The sequence below is a fragment of the Ranitomeya variabilis genome, chromosome 4 (assembly GCF_051348905.1).
Source record: "Ranitomeya variabilis isolate aRanVar5 chromosome 4, aRanVar5.hap1, whole genome shotgun sequence".
In the NCBI taxonomy this organism is placed as follows: Eukaryota; Metazoa; Chordata; class Amphibia; order Anura; family Dendrobatidae; genus Ranitomeya; species Ranitomeya variabilis.
In genome coordinates, this window is record NC_135235.1 from 288,771,691 (window position 1) to 288,792,165 (window position 20,475).

Below are 20,475 nucleotides of genomic sequence, written 5' to 3' on the forward strand. Positions count from 1 at the left end.
CAAGAGCAACACATTTCACCCTTAGATTTTAGTCATTTATTTGTATACATCAATAAAAAACTGAGAAAAATGAAAAAAAAAGGAACAAAAAGATGGCTGGTCTGCTTGACAACCCCCAGACACCAAGGACAGATTTACTTATAAATCAGGACTTCATTTAACAAAGCTTTCTAATAGTACAACGGTGTATGTTGCATATAGCAACCAATCAGAGCTCAGCTTTCATTATTTAAACTGCTGTGGTAAAATGAAAACTGTGCTGTGATTGGTTGCTATGGGCAACGAAGACAGTTTTGATTAATGAGGCCTCTAGTACTTCATATTGAAGTTACGCCCATTATCAACTAATTAACTATCACTATATGAGTGGTCGTAACCATGGATACCTAAGCTACTGCAATGCCCTGCACACGGGGTACGCGACATAGCTAATCAGAAGAACAATACTACATTTCTACTTGGAGGTTATTTGCTAATATTATTACTATTATTATAACTACTACATATTGGGATAGGATCTTGGAGATGGGAATACCACTTTAAAACAGCATGTCATCTTCTGGCAGCCAAGGCACGCAGCTAGCGAGCATTTATTATAGTAACTACGTTGGTTGCGACTTTTCTAACTACATTACAGCGTCGGATGGGATTTTTCTAGGAACGAGATTATAATGCAATGATAAGAAGGAAGCGGAGGCCGTGTGACGCAAATACCTGGTATATATGATTATGCTAATTAAGCAAACCGTACTACTAGATTCACAGCGAGAAGGAAAATGCAAAAAGCAAGATTAGAGCTGTCACAAAAAGCTACCAGAAAGCAGGGCTGTGAAGTCGGAGCCCATTTTGATGGAGTCGGTGTCATGGAAATTGAGGAGTTGGAGGTTTGGCTTACCGACGTCACAGCCCTACCAGAAAGCATGTAAGCTGACCATCCAGGGGTAAGTTCACACAGGGCGTTTTTGCTGCGTTTTTTTTTTCTGCAGCAAAACCTGATCATCTTGGCAGGAAAGAAGCTGTGCCAAAAACGCAGGTTTAGGTGCGGTTTTGATGCGTTTTTTGGGACGTTTTTGCCGCATTTTTGGAGCGTTTTTTTTCCATGTGTTTTTTTTCTCTTTGTGCATGCGGATAAAGTTGAGTGCACACAGAGAAAAAAAAACTTCCTGTAGATAGAATGAATAGATAGATTGATAATTTTCCTTGCGGTATCCTCTTCCCCGGCATTTTCCCATGGTCCAGAGGTTACCTCAGGTCAGGCCGTCAGCGGGCGCAGGCTCGTTGACGTCACCGCTCGTTACTGAGCCTGCGCCCGCTCCATCTCCTTCATTCCCCAGTTGCTTACAGCCGGGAGCGGTCGCATTAGCAGCGCGGTCGCATTAGCAGCGCTCCCGGTTGTAGCTTTATCTCCCCTAGATACTGCGTGGGACACTCGGTATATCGGACTATGACGGATCAGGGAGTATACTGTACTTTTGCTTTTTTATTTCATTTTTATTACAGAAGATCGAGAGCTTCGCTTGGAATGGCAGGGTAATAAAAAGATGGTCAAAACTGTGTGGTGTTTTATTTCATTAACGTACTTTTTTTTTACTGTGTGTGTGTGCTTATTTAACCCTTTAATTACTATAGGATTAGTAATGGATGGGTGTCTTATTGACACCTCACCATTACTAAGTCGGCTTAATGTCACCTATCAATAGGAATGTGACAATAACCCCTCATTATCCCGCTTGCCACCTCTACAGGGCAAGTGGGAACTACAGGGCAAGTGGGAAGAACCGGGCAAAGCTCCAGAATTGGCACATCTAATAGATGAGCCTTTCCTGGCAGCTGCGGGCTGCTATTTTTAGGCTGGGGGCCTATATCAATGGCCCCTTACCAGCCTGTGAATATCAGCCCCCAGCTGTGAGCTTTAGCAAGGCTGGTTGTCAAAAATGGGGGGACTCCAAGCCGTGTTTTTTTAAATTATCTATTTAAATAATTTTAAAAAAAGCGTGAGGACCCCTCTATTCTTGATAACTAGCCTTGCTGAAGCTGACAGCTGGGGGTTGCAGCCCCCAGCTGTGATTTTTTTCTGGCTGGTTATCAAAATTAGGGGGGAACCCAGGCCTTTTTTTTATTATTATTATTTATTTATAGCACAGGAGCGGCAGATGAAAACTCCCATCCGCCGCTCCTGCTCTCACTAATTAGCGACTGTAGGTGTCAGATGATGGGAGCAGTAGTCCCATCAGCTGACACCAGTGATCGGAGGCGAAGTTTACAACTCCGATCACAGCTGATTGCTCCCGCTGTCTTCTGACAGTGGGGAGCCGTGTCTCTCTGACCGGCGGGGATGATTTCGCTGCTGATCAAAAGCGGTGTTTGCCGCGCTGTCATGCATATGACAGCGTGTCAAACACTAATGTCGGACCCCCCCATTCAAGTGAATGGGGGTCCGCTGCTGGATGACAGGCTGCATGTACGCATCATGCAGCCTGCCATCTAGATGTAGCAGAGACGAATGTGACATCACAACCGGCTCTCCTTGACTTTTCTGCCGCAAATACGCTGCAAGAAAAGTCAACCTAGCGTATTTGCAGCGTTTTTCACCATCCATTGAAGTCAATGGGTGAAAAATGCTGAAAAAACGCTGAAAAAAGTGACATGCCCTATGTCAAAAAAACGCTGCAAAGCACAAAATACAGACCTCACAAAAACCCAATGTGTGCATGAGATTTCTGAAATCTCATAGGCTTTGCTGGTATTGTAAAAAGCAGCTGAAAATTAGCATAAAAAAACGCAGCAAAAACGCCCTGTGTGAACTTACCCTAAGAAGAGCAGTCTGTGTCTTGTATGTCTTCAACCTGTGGCTCTTTGGCTATTAGAAAACCAAAGCTACTTTCATGAAGGCTAGAGACACAGGATGGAAACTACTTGTTCACACAGAGTTTTTTTTTCAGAATTTTTATTTTGGAGCAACTCTGATCCAAACTTCTCTTCAAAAACGCTTCGAAAATTCGTCCTGTTCATTTACATGGGAAATCCACTTTGTGGCCCATGTGAAGAGGTTTGAGTATTTTTTAGCTGAAAAACGCCTAAGAAAAAGTCCATATCACTTCTTTAGGCTATGTTCACGCGCTGCGGATTTTGCTGCGGATCCACAGCGTTTCCGCAGCTGCAGGTCCGCAGCGGTTTCCCATGCGTTTACAATACAATGTAACCCTATGGGAAACGCAATCCGCAGTGCACATGCTGCAGAAAAAAAACGCGCGGAAACGCAGCGGTTTACATTCCGCTGCATGTCACTTCTTTGTGCGGAATCCGCAGCGGTATTACACCTGCTCCATAATAGAAAACCGCAGGTGTAAAACCGCAGTGGAATCCGCACAAAAACCGCTGTAAATCCACAGTAATTCCGCAGGAAATCCGCAGGTAAAACGCAATGCCTTTTACCTGTGGTTTTCACAAATCCGCTGCGGAAAAATCCACAGACCTCAAGAATACGTGTGCACATACCCTTGAAGTGGATACAATCTGCTGCAAATTAGGAACAGTCCAGTCAAAAGTTTGCAAACACACTTCAAGGAAAAAAACTCTTCAAAAAGGTATAACATGCTGCTGCTCTTTCCAGTGATTTTTCCTGTGGTATGTTCTATGTAAAAACAACTTGCTGTTCATAAGTTTAAGCTTTCGAGCGTTTTTTAAGAAAGCAAGCAGACCGTTCTTCAGGCATTTTCCGCTTTGAAGGCGTTCAGTACTTTAACAATACAGGTCAATGAGAAAGATGAAAAAAATAGCAATTCCTGAAGAGTCTTCTGCTTGAAAATAGGACATTTTTCACTGCCGGAAAAAGGTGCAGTGTGAACACATCCCAAAACTACATCAGGAAATGCATCAGTAAAATAAAAACTCCCTCTCTTTCCACTTCACAAAACATGTATGAAAAACGTATGGTTTTTTACCGCCTCAAAAAATTCAGTGTGAACATCGCCCAAAATCACTTGAGAAAAAAACTGTTTTCTGCAGCCATTTCTGCTTTTAAAAATTTTTCTTAAAAAAAAAAAGTAAAAAAAGCCTTACAGTACAATCTCAATGTTAGGCTACTACAACTCCTAACATGCCCTAACAGCTGGAGGGGTACGGGCTGGAGACTATCCATCCAAAAATTCTTATGGCACCATCTGATCCCATGTTCTGTGAGTATCTCTCCCCTGTTTAGAAACGTCCCGGCACGTGCAATCTGCTGCCCTCACTGATACCTTCTCTTCCCAGATTCCAGGAGCTGGTTCCCAAACCTCATGCTCACAAGCGGTTACACATCAGAGGTTTGGCCTGCCATTGCCTGCAGTTACGCTTCTGGCTGTAATGAGACGGCTCATCATGGTGGATTGACTTCTCTGTTATATAGGTAACGGAGCTGGTAACCTTTTATTTTTTTGCATATGTTAAAAGAGAATCATTATTCTGCATGGCATCACCTTCATTCACGATGAGCTTTTGGTGCGTTTTTGATGTTGCAAAAGTTCTGCACCTACTACTTGTTAGGTCACTTGCCTTTTTTCATTGCGTATTTGTGTGCTTTTTTACCATGAGTTTTTATCATGTTTTTGTTTCTGTTTGACGTGTCATGCTTTAAATAAAAGGAAAAACTAAAGCGCAAAAAGGGTTTAATCGACATTGCAATGTGGCGACCAAAGGCACTCAGGGCCGGCCCGAACGTATAGGCGAACTAGGCGGCCGCCTAGGGCGCCGACCCTGAGGGGGCGCCAGAGAAAAAATAGAAAAAATTATAAAAAATCTTTTCAAAAGGCAAAAGGTGTATGGAGCGGAGCTGAATGTGTATGAGGTGTATGGAGCGGAGCCGTGTGTGTATGAGGTGTATAGAGCGGAGCCGTGTGTATGAGGTGTATGGAGCGGAGTCGTGTGTGTATGAGGTGTATGGAGCGGAGCTAAATGTGTACGAGGTGTACGGAGCGGAGCCGCGTGTGTACGAGGTGTATGGAGCGGAGCGCGTGTACGGAGCTCAGCCGCGTGTGTAGGAGTAGCTATGTGTGGCCATTATACGGTACGAAGTATCATGTGCGGCCAATATACAGTATGGAGCATCATGTGTGGTCATTATACAGGATGGAGCATCATGTGTGGCCATTATACAGTATGGAGCATCATGTGTGGCCATTATACAGTATGGAGCACTGTGTGGCCATATTTTTTTGTTTATAATTATTCTTTATGAAACAGTGTGATCAGCAGTGCTAAATGGGTGTGGTTGGGACGTGGATATGGGTGTGGCTAGTTATGAATGGGTGTGGTAAGAGGTGTGACCTAAAATTTGCCGTGGTGCACGCAAACTTTGTCCCTCTTACTCATCTTCAAAAGTTGGGAGGTATGTTAAAAGTAGTAGGGGCGCAACAAAATAGTTTCGCCTAGGGCGCCGTAATCTCTCGGGCCGGCCCTGAAGGCAAGGGGACTCACCTACTGTGGTTCTATATCCACAACCACTAAAAGGCTTAAGGCTGCTGCAGACCCACAGCTTGGAAAGAAAGTACTTGGAATATAAGGGTTAATTCTGCGCTGCCAGAATGGAAGAACAGAAGAGAACAATATCCAGGAATGCAGTTTAATATTCAACGCGTTTCGAACTTCCAGACTTCTTTGTTAGGACAAACGAGTGTCCACAAACCACAAGAATGTCCTGTGGTTTCTCCTGATGAAGAAGTCTAGAACTTCAAAACGCGTTGAATATTACACAGCATTCTTGAAAATATCGTTCTCTTCTGTTCTTCCATTCCGGCAGTGCAGAATTAGAGATTGTCGAAACTAGTAGGTCCTATCTGTCTTCCTCATGGTCTGATAGACTGTCAAAATTAGTAGGTCCTATCTGTCTTCCTCATGGTCTGACAGATTGTCGAAACTAGTAGGTCCAATCTGTCTTCTTCATGGTCTGATAGATTGTCAAAACTAGTAGGTCCAATCTGTCTTCTTCATGGTCTGATAGATTGTCAAAACTAGTAGGTCCAATCTGTCTTCTTCATGGTCTGATAGATTGTCAAAACTAGTAGGTCCTGTTAACAGTATTTTATACTGCATTACCTTTATTTTTGGAATTTTTAATACTTGGATAAATGCTAAGTTTTGCTTTTAAAAGAAAGCCTCAATCGTTTCTCCCTTCATCTTTGAAGATCTTCACTTTTTCGATTGGACCCCTTCGCACGTTCATGGCCTGCATCTAAGGTATGTATTGTACACCCTTAGACAAGGCCCATAAATCAATATGTCAGGTCAACACCAACATTAAACCTCACTTACAGCATATTCAGAAGAACCATGTTCACATACATGTTCTGTTCGCGTGCAAAGTCTCCCGAACCGTAGGACAACTTTATGATGTAATGTTCTCCTTGAAGCCAAGATCCAAACCTACCTAGTGAACATGGATGTATTATGGGTCAGGGGCACATAGGACGTGACGTTTGGTTACACACGTTATGTAACACATTTCCCACCCTCCTTTACTTGCAGGGACAAAGCGGAATGATGTAGCTATGAGGGTATGAAAAGCATGCAATCACTGAACCCCCTATGGCAAGAAGTAAGCTGCTGCTCAACCGATCAACAAATTAGGACAAACCCTGAAAAACTTCACATTAATTCTCTATTGTGTGAGACATCACACGTTCTGAAGGTGATTAATGAGTCGCACTTGTTGCCTTAGAAGGTGATAAATGGGTAAAGGTACCTTCACACTAAGCGACTTTGCAGCGAGAACGACAACGATACGTGACGTTGCAGCGTCCTGGATAGCGATATCGTTGTGTTTGACACGCAGCAGTGATCAGAATCAGGCTGTGATATCGCTGGTCGTTGCTGAAAGTCCAGAACTTTATTTGGTCGTCAGATCGGCCTGTATCGCCGTGTTTGACAGCAAAAGCAACGATTCAAGCAATGTTTTACAATGGTAACCAGGGTAAATATCGGGTTACTAAGCGCAGGGCCACGCTTAGTAACCCGACATTTACCCTGGTTACCATTGTAAAAGTAAAAAAAAAAACAGTACATACTCACCTTCTGATGTCTGTCACGTCCCCCGGCGTCCACAGGGTTACACGCTGCTGCTCAGAGCTTCCTGCACTGAATGTGTCAGTGCCGGCCGTAAAGCAAAGCACAGCGGTGACGTCACCGCTGTGCTTTAGGGACGGCGCTTACACAGTGCAGGGAAGCGGACGCCAGGGGACGCGACACACACCGGAATGTAAGTATGTTGTGTTTGTTTTTTTTGGTAACCAGGGTAAACATCGGGTTACTAAGCGCGGCCCTGCGCTTAGTAACCCGATGTTTACCCTGGTTACCCGGGGACTTCGGCATTGTTGGTTGCTGTAGAGCTGTCTGTGTGACAGCTCTCCAGCAACCACACAGCGACGCTGCAGCGATCGGCATCGTTGTCGATATCGCTGCAGCGTCGCTTAATGTGACGGTACCTTAAAGCTTTCTAATGTCAGGGACCTGACATCTTTCAGGAGTCTTAAGGCCCTGCGCTTAGTAACTCGATATTTACCCTGGTTACCATTGTAAAACATTGCTTGAATCGTTGCTTTTGCTGTCAAACACGACGATACACGCCGATCTGACAACCAAATAAAGTTCTGGACTTTAAGCTCCGACCAGCGATATCACAGCGGGATCCTGATCGCTGCTGCGTGTCAAACACAACGAGATTGCTATCCAGGACGCTGCAACGTCACGGATCGTTGTCGTTCTCGCTGCAAAGTCGCTTAGTGTGAAGGTACCGTTAGGCTATGTTCACACTAAGCGTTTTTTTCAGCTTTTTTATGCAAATTTTGAGCTGCGTTTTACAGTAACAGCAAAGTCTATGACATTTCAGAAATCTCATGCACACACCTTGGTTTTTTTTGTCATCAGTATTTTGTGCTTAGCATTATTTTTTTTCTGCAGAATAGAGCATGTAAGTCGTTGAATGCTGAAAATACACACCAAACAGCGCAGGTATCAGGTTTTGCAGTTTTTGTGCCAAAACCTGACTAAATAGAATGACTTTTTTTTTTTTGCACTAAACATTATCAGCATGTACAAGAGACAAATGTAGCATGCAAAAAACACAGCAAAAAACACAGCAAAAAATGTGTATGTGAAACAAGACGTCTAAGACAATTGTCGGCCTCAAGCGCTGAGCCCACGTCAAGACGTGACAAATAATTTTGCTGCAAATCTGCATGAGAATCAATGTGCGTTTTGTGCGGATTTCAGTGCTCATGGATTTTATCATTCGTATAGAAAACCGTGAAATCCACGGCGACCATTCCATCTTTTATACATCGCTGTATTGTTCTACAAATGGCTGCTAATCTGCAATGTGGAATACTGGCTGCAGCTGATTCCAATGGGGGATTTCGGAATCTGCAGTAATCCGGTGGGTGCTAAGAAGGCGAGATACCTGGGGAACATCAAATTTAGGGTTGACCTCAAATAAATACTTCATTGTGCCCTCAGGTCCTGTCTTTACCCCCAGTGCTCCTGATTTTTTTTCCCTAATAGTAAAAGGTAATCAGCACCTTCCAAAAAAGTGAAATGAACGGCCGGTTCTCCCTGACCGGCTCCTAAAATATATTACCATTCTTTTCTCTTCATATACAATGTTCTATACACAGAGTGTTTTCTTGCGATTTATGGATGCTGTGGCTACGATGACATGTTTAGTAGGTTTAGTACATCTCCGCCATGCCTTCACCTGTTTGGACAAGATCTAAAATATGTGTATTTTCTTAATGTCATAACAGGTCACAGTGAATCACATGCAGGTTAAACACATGCCCGGGTGGCAACAGATCGGCATCGCCTGGTCGGAGGTGAGGCGGCTGCTGAATTCTGAGGTGTTGGCTGTGACATATATGACAGCAAAATCTCTAGTAATTATTTGTGAAAATAAAACATTGAGCATTGAGCTGTCAGTGCAACTAAAGCGCGGCCCAGACACTAAACTGAACGATGATGATGATGATGAGGGCAAAACAAGAAATGGATTGTGTTGGTTACAGCTTCGGAAATTATTTTCTGTCACCAGTACTATAAACGGTTGTGTATAGATTAGTAGCCGTACAGCAAATCTTACAGTAGGATCCAGGAATGACAAGTTATGACTCAATTATCTGTCTATCTATTATCTATCTATAATCTATCTATTATCTATCTATAATCTATCATCTATCTTATCTATCTATTATCTGTCTATTATCTTTCTATCATCTATTATCTATTTATCTATCATCTATTATCTATCTATTATCTATGAATTATCTATTATCTGTCTATTATCTATCTGTCATCTATCTATCATCTATCTATGTATCATCTATCTATCTATCTATCTATCTATTATCTATCATCTATTATCTATCTATCTATCTATCTATCTATTATCTATCTATCTATCTATCTATCTATCATCTATTATTTATCTATCTATTATCTATCTATATAATATCTATCTACGGTATTTACCTGTGTAGATTAAATACATCTAGCATTTAGCAGGGGCTACTGACAGAGATGTACATAGCGTAGAAAGACCCTATAGCAAAAATGAAACCGTGCCCTTTTCTGTTAGTGGCCACTCACATGTCCCACACAGCATGCAGAGCTTCCTTCATTCCCGTCCTCTGTGGTCAGAGCTGAATCAGATTGAGCCTTCCTTCCTTCGTTTTTTCCTTCCTTCTTTCTTTCTCCTAATTGGTTATTTAACTGTTCTCATCTAAATTTATGAAAGCTTAGGGAGAACCTGTCAGCAGGATTGTGCTCAGTAACCTACAGACAGTGTCAGGTTGGTGCCATTTTGCCGATAACAATGATACGTGGTGATGAAATCCGTCTTGTGGTTGTTGTTTAGTCTTTATTTTCAGTTTTGAGTTAATGATCTCCTCGTGCTCCGGGGCGGCCTGTGGGGGGTCTTCATGTGGTGCTCTGATTAGGTATTCACAATGCAGCCTGCTGAGAGGTCAGTGATAGACATGAGCGAATATGTTCGGCTAACTCCTTATTCGGATAGCTATAGAGATTACCGAAGAAGCTGCAGAGGAACCCGGATACATGGAGCGCCCCCGATAATCAGGTGTCCGGCGCTGCAGCTGCAGGTGTCGCGGCTGTGTTGGGTTCTGCATGCATGTGCTGTGATTGTCACACAGCCGCGACACACGCAGCTGCGGAACAGCTGATTATTGGAGGCAATCCAGGTTTCCTCTGCAGCTTCTTCGGTAAGGACCCAAAAGACTAAAAAAGCCATAAAAAAAGGCAAAACAAATATTTTTCCTAGTGAATGTTACACTTTGCTATGGATGTTTAGCTCACCTGTGTATGCAGTGTTTAATAAAAATGAAAAAAAAAAGCCACAGAAACCTGTTTATTTAAAAACCTTCCTTTTTTCCCCCCTTTATCCAAATGTAGCACTTAAAGTGTTAACATGGCACTAGCCTCTTCCAGACTAATAACACAACCGAGCCAGCGGCAGGACGGCATAATGTGATATCTCTGGCTTGTTCCATGGATCCTCCAGGGATTTATCATTGGTTTAACACCTCGTTTACAGGCAGAGCTGTCCCTTGCTCAGTGCCGGTCGGTATCACACAGGCTGGCAGCCATGAGTTTTCTTTGACGCCGTGTTAAGGCTTTATCTATCCCTTTATAGTAAGAGTTGACTCCCTCACCTTCGAATGCATTAGTCGCAGATAATGCGGCCATTAAACATTACCTTCAGCCATGGCATTAAATAGCCAAGTCAAGATGAGTGTAGCTGTGTGCAAGGGAGATAGGAGGACGGAAAACTAATAGACTGACACAGGAGCTGTAAGGGTGTACTCATTACCTTGTGCAGAGAGATTATTAGAAAACGTTTATGATGTGTGGCATCGTAACGTGGAAATGTAGTAATGTTGGGAATTTGTGCTGCACGTGTGGATGAAAGACCTCTAGGACTGAACCGGGGCTACTAATACTGACACACATGGTAAAAATGAAAACGGGCCCTTATACGTCCCATCCAGCATGAAGAGACCCATGCTTCTTCACCTCTACTGCTTCCCGTCCCTAGACTATGTGTCTACTCACAAGAAAGTACAGGTGCTTCTCACAAAATTAGAATATCATCAAAACGTTAATTTATTCCAGTTCTTCAATAGAAAAAGTGAAACTTGTATATCATATAGAGTCATTACAGACAAAGTGATCTTTTTCATGTGTTTATTTCTGTTAATGTTGATGATTATGGCTTGCAGCCAATGAAAACACAAAAGTCATTATCTCAGTAAATTAGAATAGTTAATAACACCAGCTTGAAAAGTGATTTTAAAATCTGAAATGTTGGCCTACTGAAAAGTATGTTCAGTAAATGCACTCAATACTTGGTCGCGGCTCCTTTTGCATCAATTACTGCATCAATGCGGCGTGGCATGGAGGCGATCAGCGTGTGGCACTGCTGAGGTGTTATGGAAGCCCAGGTTGCTTTGATAGCAGCCTTCAGATCGTCTGCATTATTGGGTCTGGTGTCTCTCATCTTCCTCTTGACAATACTCCATAGATTCTCTATGGGTTTAAGGTCAGGCGAGTTTGCTGCCAATCAAGCACAGTGATACTGTTGTTTATAAATCAGATATTGGTACTTTTTGCAGTGTGGACAGGTGCCAAGTCCTGCTGGAGAATGACATTTCCATCTCCAAAAAGCTTGTCGGCAGAGGGAAGCATGAAAGTTCCCAAACATTTCCTGGTAGACAGCTGCGCTGACTTTGGTCTTGATAAAACTCAGTGGACCTACACCAGCAGATGACATGGCTCCCCAAACCATCACTGATTGTGGAAACTTCACACTAGACCTCAAGCAACTTGGATTGTGGTATCTCCACTCTTCCTCCAGAATCTGGGACCTTGATTTCCAAATGAAATGCAAAATTTACTTTCATCTGAAAACAACAGCTTGGACCACGGAGCAACAGTCCAGTTCTTTCTCTCCTTGGCCCAGGTAAGACGCTTCTGGCGTTGTCTCTTGGTCATGAGTTGCTTGACATAAGGAATGCGACACTTGTAGCCCATGTCTTGGATACGTCTGTGTGTGGTGGCTCTTGAAGCAATGACTCCAGCAGCAGTCCACTCCGCGTGAATCTCCCCCAATTTTTTGAATGGCCTTTTCTTAACAATCTTTTCAAGGCTGCGATCATGCCGGTTGCTAGTGCACCATTCTCTACCACACTTTCCTACCCCTCAACTTTCCATTAATATGCTTGGATACAGCACTCTATGAACAGCCGGCTTCTTTATCAATGAGCTTTTGTGGCTTACCCTCCTTGTGGAGTGTGTCAATGACTGCCTTCTGGACATCTGTCACATCAGCAGTCCTCTCCATGATTGTGGAGCTACTGAAACAGACTAAAGGCCCCGTCTCACATAGCGAGATCGCTAGCGAGATCGCTGCTGAGTCACAAGTTTTGTGACGCAACAGCGACCTCCATAGCGATCTCGCTATGTGTGACACGTACCAGCGATCAGGCCCCTGCTGCGAGATCGCTGGTCGTGTCAGAATGGCCTGGACCTTTTTTTGGTCGTTGAGGCCCCGCTGACATCGCTGAATCGGTGTGTGTGACACCGATCCAGCGATGTCTTCACTGGTAACCAGGGTAAACATCGGGTTACTAAGCGCAGGGCCGCGCTTAGTAATCCGATGTTTACCCTGGTTACCAAAAAAAACAAACAGTACATACTCGCCTTTCGGTGTCCCTTGCCGTCTGCTTCCTGCTCTCACTGACTGCCGGCCGTACAGTGAGAAGTGAGAGCACAGCAGTGACGTCACCGCTGCGCTCTGCTCTCAGTGTACGGCGGCTCAGTGAGAGCAGGAAGCAGACGGCAAGGGACACCGAAAGGCGAGTATGTACTGTTTGTTTTTTTTGGTAACCAGGGTAAACATCGGGTTACTAAGCGCGGCCCTGCGCTTAGTAACCCGATGTTTACCCTGGTTACCCGGGTGCTGCAGGGGGACTTCGGCATCGTTGAAGACAGTTTCAACGATGCCGAAGTCGTTCCCCTGATCGTTGGTCGCTGGAGAGAGCGGTCTGTGTGACAGCTCCCCAGCGACCACACAGCGACTTACCAACGATCACGGCCAGGTCGTATCGCTGGTCGTGATCGTTGGTAAATCGCTTAGTGAGACGGGGCCTTAAGGGACCTTTTTAAACACTTAGGAAGCCTTTGCAGGTGTTTTTTGTTAATTATTCTAATTTACTGAGATAATGACTTTTGGGTTTCCATTGGCTGTAAGCCATAATCAACAACATTAACAGAAATAAACACATGAAATAGATCACTCTGTTTGTAATGACTCTATAATATATATGAGTTTCACTTTTTGTATTGAAGAACTGAAATAAATTAACTTTTTTATGATATTCTAATTTTTTGAGAAGCACCTGTATGTAGAAAAAAAAAACAAACAGGTGAGAACATGTAAAATAGATTAAAAAAAAAGGCAAAAATAGAATAATTAATTGGGTGCAAAAAAAGGCCCAAAGCTAGAAAAAAAAACACAGGGAAAGGCAATAATAAATCGGACCTGTATTTGCTTTACTCATGAAATTCTTTGTGCAGACAGAAAGGTTTTGGATTAGCCCATCACCATCACAGCAATATGCCTCCTCTGCTCATCATCACCATCATAGCGATATGCCTCCTCTGCTCATGGTCCTCACAAGCTGTCCTGTGTTGTCATAGATGAGGTTTTTCCTTTAGGTTGGAATCCAGGAATTGTAGCAAAATTGTCAAATATCAGGTCAAACTGTTTAACCTTTTCTTAAAAAGGTCAAACAGTTTTTACTTAAACGTTCACTATCCACCGCAGACATGTCACTCAATCTACAATACAGATCCTGTTAGATCCATTTAAAAAAGTATCCGACACCGTGACAGAGGTCAACAATTGATCATACACAAATCTTGACAGTCTCCCTCCAGTAAGGGCAAAGTCTTGAAACTCCTGGGCTCTAATAAAAATGTGACCTATAGAACCACTGTCAACTTATGTGGAAAAATGGTCTTTGGGCCCCCTTTAGCCAAAAATGCAATGTTGGGAGTGAAAAGTCACAATCTATGGAAATATCCCCAAATTACGGAGCCGCCCTTGTGCAGGTTGAGGCAAATGCAAAAATAGGAAAAATAAGAATACTCCTGCGATGAAAAGGTAAGTATGAAACTTCACTTTTATTGCAGTGATTTAAAAAATTGTGATTGACATATCACAGAGGTTAGCGAAGACTGACGCGTTTCGGTGTTCAAGCCTTAGTCATGGTACTAACGATAGGTCATAAATATCTGATCAATGTGGGTGCAACACCCGGCTGGCACTGACTGTACAGTATCTGCGGCCGGGTACTGCGCATCCACCCCCTATTGATTTGAATAGGGGGTGGATGTGCAGTATCCAGCCGAGATCACAATACAGTCAACGGAACAAAGCAGCTATGTAACTGAGCAGTTTTGTCTGTCGCCGACCCCCACCAACCACAAATTGACAACCTATCCTAAGGATAGGTCATCAACTTTAAAGTGACGGACAACCCCTGTAACTTGATGTCCACTGCCTGCTGTCAAGTGTAATCCACCTCTCCCAGCTGAGATGCTGAAATGGATTACATACATATGAATACATACCGTATATATTTTTAAATTAACATATCCTTCCCCTGCTTGTGTTTTTCTGTGCTTTTTAATTGTTTTATTCGTACATTGTGTTGATTAATAAAATCATATTTACCCATTTATTCTACATTTGGGTGTGCACTTTTCTTTCTCTGCAGCACTCCCTCTCATATTTTCCCAGTTCGCTTTGTTGCACAATTTTTTGTCAGGCCTCATTACAAGGCAACGGGGTTTGGTGGGCCCTTGCAATGGATTCAGAAGAGAATTGAAGGTGTAGTTATTAATCTAAGACCTAACTGTGTCTTTCAGAAGTACTAGTTTGGTATCACGCACGAGTTATGAGGTTGGGTCACTGCAGTAATTCTTATTATGGACCAAGACAATTTTTATCTTCCCAAATCTTGTAAAAGACTTTTATAAATGTCCATATTTACTTACCCCTTGTAACATTGTATAGGAATGTCAGGCAGCTGTTCTTCACCATTCACATACAAGAAGACATGGTGCAAAGTGTGGAGATACCTTATGGGTTTATTTGCTCAGCTTTGAGCTCCCGTGAATAGCCCTTCATAGATCAGGTGAGGACAGACATAGGTGCACTAATGCCTAAAAGCATAGTTGTAGATAGCAAGTGAAGCACATTAGAAGAGATTAATGAGGGTCTACAAGGGGCAGGAGAAAAGCCTTTCGGTCAGATAACAACTTGGCCTTAGACAAAGCTCGGCCAAGTTTCCCAAAGTTGTTATGGCTTTTTAAAAAGCTGCTGTCATTAGGAGCAAATTTGCCCAAGATTATCTGGGCACCTTCCTCCCCTTCCCGTGCACCTAGCTGTTCACATGTCATTGGAGTAGATTAAGAAAGTCGGTGAACTTGTACACAGGCCAGCTGCATTAGACCCATTCAGTAGAAAAGAACAGCTGGTACCAAGGTACTCCCCCCTTTACTACAAGGCCTCATCCCCCACCATTATGGAGCCACCAGATAAGGTCCAATTAGCAAGGAATGTTGGTGGCTTTTCATCTTCTGGAAACACCTCTGACTTGGGTAGGAAAACACACTTGTTTTGTTAACAAGTTAATGGTGTGCTGAGTTCATGGACACTATTAGAGTCAATGAGGCTTACAGAGACAAATGACTTCTTCACTGCTAAACCTTGACCTCTGTTTGCTTAGACATTTGTTGAGGATCTGCTGTGCTATTCCCACCAGACCATATGCAAGAAGCCTCTCAGGACGGATTCTCTGGTTGAGGTCACTCAACTGTTTTTGAAGCAATTTTGTAAATAATTCAAGTATTCTCAGTTATAATTGCCTATTGAGGTCCATCCAGACTTACGACGCAGCAGATGAAAATGCCTTGGATGGAACTCTTGGGACCACTTTGGTTGGCATTTATGGAATACTGGCGTTCGATAATAGCACTGTCGTGACACACATGGGCACTCTATGTATATTGTGGTAGCACTATAGGTGCAATTATAATTGGACACTGTGGTTGTCACACATAGGGACGAGCTATCTCTTATAAGACTACTATGGCTTTCAATAATATGAGTCACCGTGGTGATCAAACAGATGGACTGGCTATGTGTAATGGAAGTACTTTGGCTGTCATTATCGTGGGGCACTATGAAGGGACTGCCTATATATTATGGGAGGATTGTGAGACTGGCTATGTATTATGGGAGTATTGTGGCTATTATGGGGCACAGTGGTGGACACATGAAGGGACTGGCTATGTCTTTTGTGACTACTGTGGCTACCAGTATTATGGGGCAGTGTGGCTGACAAAGGAGGAGAATGATGTCTCTTATAGTATACTTTGTCTTTTTCATCAGGCATTATGACCGACAAATATGAGGGGACTGGTTATGTGTTAAGGGAGTATTGTGGCTGTCATTATTATGAGGCACTATGGTTAACACATGAGAGGATCGACTATGTCTTATGGGAATACTGTGGCTATTATTATTATGGGGCACTGTGGTTGACACATGAATGGACTGGCTATGCCTTATGGGAGTACTGTGGGACTGGCTATATATTATGGGTGTACTGTGGCTATTATTATTATGGGGCACTGTGGTTGACACATGAATGGACTGGCTATGCCTTATGGGAGTACTGTGGGACTGGCTATATATTATGAGTGAATTGTGGGACGGGCTATATATTATGAGTGCACTGTGGGACTGGCTATATATTATGGGAATACTGTGGCTATTATTATGGGGCACTGTGGGTGACATGTATGGACTGGCTATGCCTTATGGGAGTACTGTGGGACTGGCTATATATTATGGGTGTACTGTGGCTATTATTATTATGGGGCACTGTGGTTGACACATGAATGGACTGGCTATGCCTTATGGGAGTACTGTAGGACTGGCTATATTTTATGAGTGTACTGTGAGACTGGCCATATATTATGGGAATACTGTGGCTATTATTATTATTATGGGGTACTGTGGTTGACTCATGAAGGGACTGGCTATGTCTTATGGGAGCACTGTGGCTGTCACTACTATAGTTCACTGTGGTTGACACATGAGAGGAGCGACTTATGGGAGTCCAGTGGCTGTCATTATCATGGGGCACTGTGGTCGATACATGAAAGGACTTAGTATGTCTTAGTCTACTTTCACATTAGCGCCGTGCACTGCACATCGCAATGCGACGTTGCGGCACACCGACGCATAATGTGGAAGCGCCGCACAACGGGGGCAGCGGATGCTGTTTTTCAACGCATCCGCTGCCCCATTGTGAGGAGCGGGGAGGCGGGGGCACATGCGCGGTCGGAAATGCTGCAGACGACGCACCAAAAAACGTTACATGCAACTTTTTTTGTGGCGACGGTCCGACGCAACACGACGCATCCGTCGCACGACGGTTGCGACATGTGGCAATGCGTCGCACTGCGTCACTAATAAAAGTAAAAAGTATATGGAAAAAAAACACATCCTGCAAGCAATTTTGCAGGATGCGTTTTTTCTGCAAAACGACGCATAGCGACGTGCAGTGCACGACGCTAGTGTGAAAGAGGCCTTATAAAAGCAGTGTGGCTGACACATAAGAAGACTAGGTGACATGGTACACTACACCGTTGCTGTCATTGTGACTGAAAGTGGAGGGGGATGCTGCCTGTCTCTCTCTTTTTCTCTCTATTATGTAGGCGGTGGGCACACCAAACTTTGCGACGTCAAGCCATTGTGCATGCTGGGTGATTTAGGAAATAATAGCGGGTATGATGATCTTTTTTTTTTACTTACAGGTTATCTTTTTTAGGATAAATGCATTTTAAGGAATTTTAAGAGGTAGGCACCTTGTAATCATTGTAATAATATTTTACAGCCCTGAACATTACCAGCCGTTCTATCTCGGCAAAATAAAGAGAACATTTGTAGTGGGTGTCATTTTCAAAGCTATTTTGCAGCACATCAGACCAGTAAATGCTATTATGGCGTCATGCAGCATTTAGCGAAGAGCACGTTGAAGTATGGGATCGCCCCTGGGTTAACACATCATTGTGTCTGGCCAAGAATGTGAACATTTTAAAGAGAAATCTGTGCGGGAGGGTATGTCTGTGCTGTCCAGATGGGTGCAGGGTATACTGTAAAATAATAAAAATAAAAAAACCAGCAGAAATAAATATCTGTTTTCGTAATATACGGTACTTAAAGGGAATCTGTCAGCAGGATTCTACACTGAAAACTATATATATTCACATGTAGCGCTTTCAAAGAGAAGTCCAGCAATACCTTTACATGGCCACTCCGTTCCTCTGTTACTGAGAAATCAGCTTTTGAATTCATATGGTAGATCTGAAACCTCGGTCACTCCAGATCTAATCCTCACCCAGTGCTGCCTCCTCCTGCTTGACTTATGGCTCCTTTGCCTGAAGTCACACACAACATAGAGACTGTCAGTCAGGCAGGAAGAGGTGGCACTGGGCGGAAAATAGAGCTGGAGTGACTGAGGCTTAATATCTACCATAGCAATTCGCATATCAATTCAAAAGCTGATTTCTCAGTAATGGAGGAATGGACTGGCCATGTAAAAATGGTCATCAAACCCAGGCACTTTGAGTGACAGCCTACGGGGGAGTTATGGAAAAGTCATGGAGTTATGGAAACCACAGGATGACCTGACATATTAACGATATGCCAATGATGAAATAATAGAAACAACATTTTCAAAAGGTCTTGATTTATTCAGTATCGAGTGTGAGGGCCATGTGGCGAAATCACAGCACTTACAGCATTGGCCGCTATCAATGAGGTCATTTACGGTCGTTTGAGTGCCACAGGCAGATCGCCCCCATGCCACGCCGCATTGATGCAGTAATTGATGCCAAAGGAGCCGCGACCAAGTATTGAGTGCATTTACTGAACATACATTTCAGTAGGCCAACATTTCAGATTTTAAAATCATTTTTCAAGCAGGTGTTATAAAGTATTCTAATTTACTGAGATAATGACTTTTGGGTTTCCATTGGCTGTAAGCCATAATCATCAACATTAACAGAAATAAACACCTGAAATAGATCATTCTGTTATGACTCTACATAATACATGAGTTTCACTTTTTGTATTGAAGAACTGAAATTAATTACCATAACTTTTTGATGCTATTCTAATTATGTGAGAAGCACCTGTACATATAAATCAATATTTTTATTCTTTTGAGTGTTTTTTGAAGCTTTTTTGGTGCAAATAAAATTGGAAGAAGACACTCAGTGGGACTAGTTTTTTTGAGCAGGTCAAAAACATTGAGTTTTTCAAGCAAGAACCACTTTGGGAAATGCTTGTTTCTTGGGAAGTTTTTGGAGGAGTATTTCTTTTCCTGAATACAATTGAAAAGTTTTGGAAGAATTTTTTATTCCCAAAACATTTTTTAAAGCCTTTTGATTTGCCAGTGTCTAGTTTGGAGCTGATTCCATCAGGATCCACTTCACCTACTTTTTTTTTTCATCAGACATTTTTCATTAAAAAAAAAAAAAAAAAGCTCAAGAAACTTCTGAGAGCTGGAATGGGAAGTATCATAGTCATCATAAAGTTCTACTAAATTAGACCCTGAGCCAAAGTTCTCCTCTTGCTCAAACAAGTTGATATCTCGGGTTCTTGGAAGACTGATAGGCTGCACGAGGGATGATGCTCTATCCCAGAAAATGGCTGCCCCGGGTGCCCCACATTGTCCAGGTGACAGATCCAGGTGACAGATCCAATCATTCTCTCTACAAACACTGAAAGGAAAAGAAAATAAAGCCCTTCAAACATGGAAAGCAGTGAAAGGGATGTGAGGCTTCCTGTTCGGCGCATGATGGATGACGAGATGTGAGTATGTTAGCACTCGGAGGTGTTCATACTTAGGATGAGTAATGTCTTGCTACGTGAGATAAGATCGCCTCTTCTACGAGATGGATGCCTTATTCCGGACACTTCAGATAAATTGATGTCCAGTATCAGGAAGTGTGACTTCATACTACGGAATGTGATCATCGAGTGCTTTTCTTGGTCAGCGTTGCGGACAGAACATTTACCAATAATTCCTATTTGTTGGCCTTTTTCTCAACTAGGTCATCACTAAAAAAGTCCAAGGTGCCGACATGTTTTATCCTTCCATTGTTGAATTGTAGGATGATTGTCGAGGCTGTAGGATGCAATGCGGACGGCATCTGAGTGTTCTTTTCTCTCAAGGACCCATTGACTTAAAAGAGCAGTTTTGATCTGCAAATCGGACACGTCTCAGTCTTTTTTTATTTACAATTGGGACGCAAAGAAATGGACTTGTGAACATGCCGATAGACTAA

The 20,475-nt window shown here is 43.0% G+C and overlaps 1 protein-coding gene and 1 long non-coding RNA gene across 5 annotated transcripts in view; one reads left to right on the forward strand and one right to left on the reverse strand.

Annotated features, from left to right (window-relative positions):
• DVL1 (dishevelled segment polarity protein 1) overlaps positions 1-20,475 on the reverse strand; it is a 186,186-nt gene that overhangs the window by 57,708 nt on the left and 108,003 nt on the right. The window lies entirely within an intron of this gene.
• LOC143764513 (uncharacterized) lies at positions 346-8,850 on the forward strand. The gene is made up of 3 exons (XR_013213217.1): positions 346-464; positions 6,505-6,667; positions 8,778-8,850. It is a non-coding gene; the product is annotated as an uncharacterized LOC143764513 (long non-coding RNA).